Here is an 8,371-nt window from a genome sequence, read left to right on the forward strand (position 1 = left end):
GACTTTGAAGGACGATTTGTTGATGTTATATACATTTAACCATTCACTTTCTATTTGGTCCAGTACAAATATATGATTTGTATAATACAAATTTTTAGATATTATGAATAAAACTTAATGCTTTTATGGTATAAACCATAATACTTAAAGAAGTTTTATTCATAATATCTAAAAATTTGGAGCAACCAAATGCCTATGGACTATGAAAGCAGAGACACATTGTGATATAACAGTAGAATGAAATACTATCTAGGAATAAAAAGGATCAAATTACTCATACTCCCAAGAATATGGGTGACTCTTGTGACTTATACTAAGTGAGATAAACTAGACAGAAAATATGATTCCATTAGTAGCGAATTCTATAAAACATGACTATGTTGACTGAAGCACATCAGTGTCTGCCAAGGGTTGGTCATGGAGCTCAGTAATTGTCTGCAATGAGACAGAGAGAGATATAGGGAGATATGGGGGTAATAAAAATATTCTATATACTGGTTGTAGTGGTGGTTACATGATGCAGTACTTATGTCAAATCTCATCAATGGCAAATTTAATTGATTATTTTACTACATGTAAAACCTTAATAACCCTGATTTTAAAAATTATAAAATAATAAGTATACCATTTATGACAAATGATTAGTTCTAAGTAGCAGCAGCACAGGAGCAATGGCTAGGTTGGCTTGCCACATTTTTACAAATTTTTCCAATAAGTCAGTGAGTCCAAATGAATTTGCAAGGTTTATTATTTACAACAATAGGAACATTTTGCCACTGGTTCTTGGAGGCCCGATTCCCATAGGGTGACATAATGAAGGCTAGGTGTTTCCTTCATACACAGTAGGGTTGAATTACAGGATAGAAATCCCAAAATTAGGAATCTCTGATCTTGTATAGAGACTGCTCATTAACTTGTCCATTTCCCCCTTTGGACAGATATTGTCTTTCTTACCTTGGTTATAAGCAAATCTCTCTGAAGATGGCAGGAAGGTGTCTCTATTTTTATGACCCTGGGCTATCTCTGAAGAGAGGCATGTCTACATATTATTCTGGAATGTAAATAATATAAAGAAATTGGCTATTAAAGTCTAGATATAAAGAAATATGAGAGTTTCAAGAACTATTTTTTAGGTATTTCTTTTTCACCATTAATGTCATATCATTCTGTAATCACATTATCGATATCATGTTTTCATGTCTGTTCTCTCAAATGGTTTTCTTTGGTTAATATTTATAAAATAAACATTTGGGTTTATTAGGATTATAGATAGCTGGTATACATCTGCGTTTTTTTTTTTTTTTTTTTGAACTAGGTCTCCTATTGAAAGAGATGTTGACAGAGACACTGGCTGCCTCTGTGAAACTTCCCGCTCCTCCAAAATTCTATATTTAAAAAATTTTATTCACAGACTTTACTACCCAGATTTGTAGCTTAGTTTTACCCTCACTATTTATTTAAATTTCTTTAAAAAAAAAAGACATTTTTGGTGCTGGCTTAAGCAAAAAGAACAAGAACTCAGGTTACAAGACTCTTAATTCATTTTTAGTCTTAAGTCTTCCTTCTCACTCTTAGACAAAAGAGTCTGAGCAAAGGAGTCTGAGGTGCTATGGCCAATATGATATAAAAGTCCTGTGTCATCCATAATTTTGATAATTATGCTCTCTGCTTCTTCTGAAAATTTACTGAGGAAAAATAGTAAACATGGTAGTGATTAATTAACAAATCATTAACCAAACTAATCAGATAGAACAGAGCATCAAGATGCATCTATGGGCAATTTTCTATTTCTGTCTATAGGAGTTTTTTCCTAAATTTTTTGGTAAAATACAGTCACTGGTACAATAATCTATTAATCTTTTGATGCTATCTAAAATCAATAATCTCTGGAGTTCACCTATTCCTCAATTTTAAACATTCAAATAAACTTTTTTAAATTTATTTTTTAGGCAAGGCAACCCTTGGTTGACCTCACAAGGACCTTTTTAGCTTACAATCCCTTATATTTTTTTACTTTTTATGTCTACAGCACCTGGTCGTTTTAGGTGGTCTCCCACCTAAGTACTAACCAGGCATGACCCTGCTTAGCTTTCGAGATCAGAAGGGATTGAGCTTGTTCAGGGTAGCATGACCGTAGACACAAGTTTTTGATATTTTTTCTATAACTCTTTAAAATTTTACAATGATCTTTATTGTACAGATAAAGGCAATTAATCCACATTCGATTAACAATTTACTCATATCTACTATTGCTACAGATGTTAAGATTCTGAATCAGAACACAAATTGTCTGAATTTTGTTCTTGAAAATTTTACACTTAATAAGTCAACATTATTTGGACTATTTTATTCAAAATCAATTGTTACAGTAAGATTCATAAATGTTTCAATTTTCTAATGTATGTGTTTCCAGTCTCAGTGACATTAATGGAGTTCATTGCTTTTAATGATGTGATGGGAATTAATTAAGCAATTTATGATAATCTGACAAAGACTATAGCCTCATTTTTAAAATGTCATAGGGTAAATATAGCAAAATATGAAGTGAAAAAAATCAGAGGAAAAAAAAAACGTTGATTAACCCACATGTTAAGACTGACGACTGTACACTAAAAAAGGTATGACTTTACTATAGTCGAAGAGAAATCAGTATCATATTTTTAAAAGTATGTTGAAGATATATACTACAAAGTTATACTATGGTATATCACTTTTGATATTTCAAATAATTTTTGGATTATCACACAATCTACAGAATCTCATAGCTTGTTATTATTCTACAGTCTAAGTTCCAGCTATGATTAATGTTTGAGAGTTCTGTAAAGATTAATAAGAAGAGATTTGTTAATAGTTTGTTAATAGTAGTTAGCTATAGGTATTGATGAGTTCCTCAATGAGGAAGAAAAAAAAGAAAAATGATTAAAGATCATGCTAGGAATATCACCTCACAGTATTAAATTACAATACTGGGCACTATTTGACCATTTTTATACACTTGCTGTTACATATTGTCTGTTTTATAGAATTATCTATGTCCACTTCTTACCTAGAGAAATTCAATATTTCATTTAGTCTTATGCAATATGTAAAATATGTTTACCTTGTTTTCTCCATCCTTCAACAAGTATGTGTATCCATTTATTTGACAGATGTACTTCAAAATATACAAAAAGTATTTCTCTAATTTAGGATATGATTATGACAATAATGGTAATAATATTACTATTTTCTAATCCCATCTTATACGAGGTTTCGGTCTATATTTGGCATGTTGATTAAAACTTGTGTGCAGTTAAAATTATCATTTTAATATATTTTAATCATCTAATTAAATCAACATGATTTGTGTTTATAACACTTTATAGTAATATGATAACATCTATCAGTGCTTACTACATACTAGAATTTCTTCTATGGACTTGATATATACTTTATGCATATTTATTTAATTTTCGTCATAACAGTACTTATACTATTACATTTATTCTTATTTTAGATGTGAGAAAGTTAAGATTTATAGAAGTCAATTAATTTGCCTGAAGTATAACAGCTTTCAGCTGACGTTACTAGAGTTTGAAATGATGAAATTTTGCTCAAACACTATTATTTGCACACATAATAAATATGTATATTACATGTAATATACAATAAATGTTGTAATGCACAATATATAATAAAGAATATAATTTTATTAAATTATAGCCCATATCCAACATCATGAAGCAGAAGCATTCATATTATGAGAAATACCAGAACTGAGATTGACAGAGAGAACAGGTGATTTGTGTTTCTTATATGATCATACTCTGAAATACATGCTCATTAAAAAGAGGCAAGAATTGCTCTCTTGCTCTTGCTCACTCACTCCTTTTGTTGAGTGAGTAGTTACATTTAATAACTTCACCTAAACCAATGTGCAAAGTACTGTGTGTACCATTTACTGTATTACGTTATGACATAGGAAAACATTGCGAAATATCAACATTTTAAACAATAAAATAATATAATAACTTATTTTCCCTTTAAAAAACCGAGGTCAGGGAAGGTTCAATAATAGCATATTTTTACATTCACATTTATATTTAGAGCTAATTCTCTAAATATAAATGTGAATGCAAACAACAGAAAACAACTACACCTAATTATATGTATAATGACATAGGCTATGTCATAGCTACCACTCTTTATCCTAAGAGTATAAAAAGTATTGAAGAATTTTAAACAATGATATAATAAGGTTAAATTTTCAAAATAATTCTCATGCATCATAGGAGAGAACAGATTGTAGGTAGCTTGATATATACACTATTTTAGTAGTCCAGGAGCAGGTAGTGGTAATTTGGACTAGAAAAGAGGTTACTTATCAAAAAGTGAAGAGATTCAAGTTAGTAAAATTTACTAATGGATTGTATATGTGTCTTTCTGTATCAATTAGATTATCTGTAAGTTTGTTTCTATTAGCTTTTTCTTTTTTCTCTTTTTTGATCTGTTTCCAATTCATGTGATTTTTTCATTGAATTCTGTGTAGTGTATTTTGTATGAAAAAATGTAGTCTTTAAACATCTGGCAAGCAATTATTTTTGAAAGATATCTCCATAAATCTATCAAAATTTGGGATGATATGAGATTATACTTCAGTTAATAAAGGCTGATCTAAATCTGATTCACAATTGTTCCTAGGTTATGTCTCTTTAATGGTTCCAACTAAAAGCCTGAAGTGTTAAAGTAATCATCCTCTTGATGGAATCTTATAGTGCTATAAGATTGCTAAACACTTTTTAGGTTCTTCACCTCTTAGTTGTTGCTTTTGTTGAGTTTATGACCCTGACAGAGGGCTTTAATCTTTGTAAATCTTTCTCCTATATTTCCCATTTCTCCTAGATATTGATCCTCTTAGACCTAGGTGACTTGGCATCCCAGAAATTCAAATATTACCTTCCCAATCCTAAGAGACTGCTAAATCTTTGCTTAGAGTCACTTTTCTGAGCTTCTCAGTCACTCACTCTATTGCTGCTTACAAATTTAAACATTGTTGAACAGAGACTCACCTTCATTAGTATATTCTTTCTTCCTAGAATCTTGGCTTTTCAGAGCCAACCAAACTTAGTAGTTCTCCAATGCTTTCAGAAAACTTTTATTTTGTTTTGTTCAGATCGCTACTTATTGTCATTTGTATAAGATATACCATCATACACAGGAATTTTTGTTTTGCTTTGTTGTTCATCCTTATAGAATGTTAATGTTGAAATTTTGTAATTCATTCATGAAAAGTTTTTTAAAATTAGTAATGTGGGTATGTGCATGTGTACATGTGTGTGTTTGCATGTTAACTATGGGGTAAAAAACATAGAGTAAAAATGCCTCTTATGACAATATTGAGCAACAACAACAAAATTTCTTTCAACAAAAAATATATTTATGTTTACAATTTGTCACTGTTTCTAAGGCTCAATAGTTAAGTTTCTCCTTTTTGTTTATTTCTTCTTTAAACCTAATGGTTTCATAGTCAATTTAGAAAGAAAATAAGTAAGATTTAAATTTATTTGATTTTTTTTTATATAGAATTACAATTACCCCCTTCTTACTAATTAGGCATATAATTCTTAATATTTGAATATAGCTTACTGGTAAGCTGGTGACAACACATATGATATAGTTTATATACCATAAAAACCTATGGGTTGTACTGTAATATTAATACAAATTTTGGTATTGCTTTTAGGTAATTTTGCAAGGTCTACATAAAATCTAACATTAAGTAATATTCTGTTTATCTAGAACTCAAATGAAATAAAATAGACATGGAAATTATTAAATGTAAAATATTATAAAATATAAATATACGAAAGTATGTTAAATAAGTATATATTGAGGAAAAGAAAATATGTTTGATTTATTACTGTTGCTATAATGTCTTACAAATGAATAAATGATTTGATCCAAGACTGAGCAGAACAAATGTGATGATTTTTGTAAAATTCTGCTAGGCCTAAGAAAGTTCTAGATTCAAAAACAAATTGTTTTCTAGAGCATCTGTTTTTTACAATATAGTTCTTTTCTCTTAATAAGTTCTTTAAATAAAACTAGCTTCAGAAAGAATTATATTGTAAAAATAGATGCTGCTAATAAAATAAATCCATTACTATTAGGAAAAGTTAAATCTCAATATTTCAAACATTTTTTTCAAGAAAAGTAACTGCAATCTAAACACTGATCAAATTATATTTTATCCATAAAATATATTACTCAATTTTAATTCTTTGAATCTTTGAAAGACTACTAGTGGTATTTTAGGAGTGAGAACTATTCATCTTTGTAGAGATGGTAGCTTAATGATGAGAGCTATAATCCAAAACAATAGAATTTGAACTATATTTTTGCCTGTGTTGACAATTTGATATATGCATAAAACCTTACTAGATTTTATAATCCATGATAAAATTCCTTTATCCACCAAATTTATCTGATTTCAAGTTCCAAATGTGATAATATTTTTAATAGTTATAACCTGATTAAATGATAAATTTATTGAGCCATTTTGTTTGTTCATTTGTTGTAGTTTATATGTTGCACTGGTTAGTTCATTTACTAAACATCCATGACCACCCATAATAGGCCAGATTAAGACATTTCCAGGTAAAAATATGTCAGATTTTAGATAGTTTATACATTCAAGAAGGTTATTTTTTAGTGGTGGAGTACTGATGTGTGAAGAGATAAATTTAGGAATAAAATAAAGACGAAATGATAAACAATTGTGGAAAAAATTTGAGATACAATTCAAGTGGACCTAGTGAAAATGGTGGAGTAAGTGGCTCCAAGGGCATGTTTCTCAACAGAAACACTGAAAAATCAAGTGAAAACTGTCAGAACCAACTTTATCAGAAATCTGAAAAATAGTCAAAGGTTTATAGCAAAAAAGCAAATGCTGAATCAAGAAAAGGACTATTTTAAAATGGTCAGAAATCATTACAGCATTTGCACTTGCCCCATCCCCACCTTCTACTCTAGCTTGGTGGCAGTCTTAAAGCAACAGCAGCTCATGTTCCTAGTGGGGACCTCTGTCCCTGTTTCCCAAGAGAAGATAGAAGATCTTATTCTGAAGTAATTGTGGTTGTGTGTTTTTATTTGTCTAAGTACTATCTACCTTGGAATGTTCTCATGATGTAAAAGTGCTTTGTACAGGACATTCCTCAAAAACATTGTAAAGCAAATGAACAAACCATTGCAACCTGGGGCAGACACGTACAGTTGAAAAAAATCAATAAACATGCTAAAAATCTTAAAGGACAAATTTGAGAGAGTTTCTTTGGGAAATTAGGACATTGAGGGCACTATGTGTCAGAGAATTTGGAAATCCATGCACATGCCCAGTGCAAGATGCATACTCAGAGAAACCTGAGAAATCCTTAAGATTTCACATCTGGCCGATCCATAGGCTCAGTGAAGGCAGTGAGGCTGAAGCAGAGTTTTACACAGTCTGGCTAAGTATTCAAGGAATATCCCAATTTAGCAAATTTGCAAATACTGAGATAGCTTTTTTCTCCTTGTTTTTCTTTTTTTCTTTCTCTTTTTTTCTATTTTCTTTTGACTTCAGTTAAGTGAAATCTGTCAAGGCACTACCTGACCACAAGATAAAAGGACAGAGATTTCAGATACAACACATAACAGAGTGCAGATATTGTAAAAATAAAACAAAAAGTGTAAAAAGACAATCTTAAAATTATCAAAAGAAAGTGACTAATCACATATAATAGATCTTTAAAGAGATTAATAGCCAAATTTTCAGCAGAAACCATGGAGGGCAAAAGGCAGTGGGGGATATATTTGAAGTGCTGAATAAATAAATGAAAATTATCAACCAAGAATTCTATATCGGGGAAAATTACCCTTCAGAATTGAAGGAGAAATTAAGACATTCCTAGATAGACAAAAGGTGAGTGAGTTTGTAGTCAGTAGACCTTTTTTATAAAAAATGCTGAAGGAAATCCTTTAAGAATATATTAGATAGTAATAACTCGAAGGTAAATAAATAAATAAAGAACACCATTAAAAGTAACTACATAGGTAACTTTAAAAGTCTCTTACTGCATTTTTGGTTTGCAATGCCTCTTTATTCTCATATTATTACTTAATTAATTTATTTATTTACATTTTTTTGTTCATTTTTTAGATTCCACATATATAAGACATCATCTTGTATTTGTCTTTCTCTGTCTGACTTATTTCACTTCGCATAATATACCCTAGATACATCCATATTGTTGCAAATGGCAAAATTTTTCTCTTTTATTGCTGAATAATATTCCATTGTATATATGCGTATATATTGACGAACATCTAGGTTGTTTTCATATTTTAGCTATTACTA

At 30.0% G+C, this 8,371-nt stretch overlaps 1 pseudogene; it reads right to left on the reverse strand.

Moving 5' to 3' along the window:
• Positions 1 to 2,020: 2,020 nt before the first annotated feature.
• Positions 2,021 to 2,139, reverse strand: LOC111743049 (annotated as a pseudogene).
• Between the last annotated feature and the right edge of the window lie 6,232 nt (positions 2,140 to 8,371).

This window comes from Pteropus vampyrus, unplaced genomic scaffold (assembly GCF_000151845.1).
Source record: "Pteropus vampyrus isolate Shadow unplaced genomic scaffold, Pvam_2.0 Scaffold4, whole genome shotgun sequence".
Taxonomy (NCBI): Eukaryota; Metazoa; Chordata; class Mammalia; order Chiroptera; family Pteropodidae; genus Pteropus; species Pteropus vampyrus.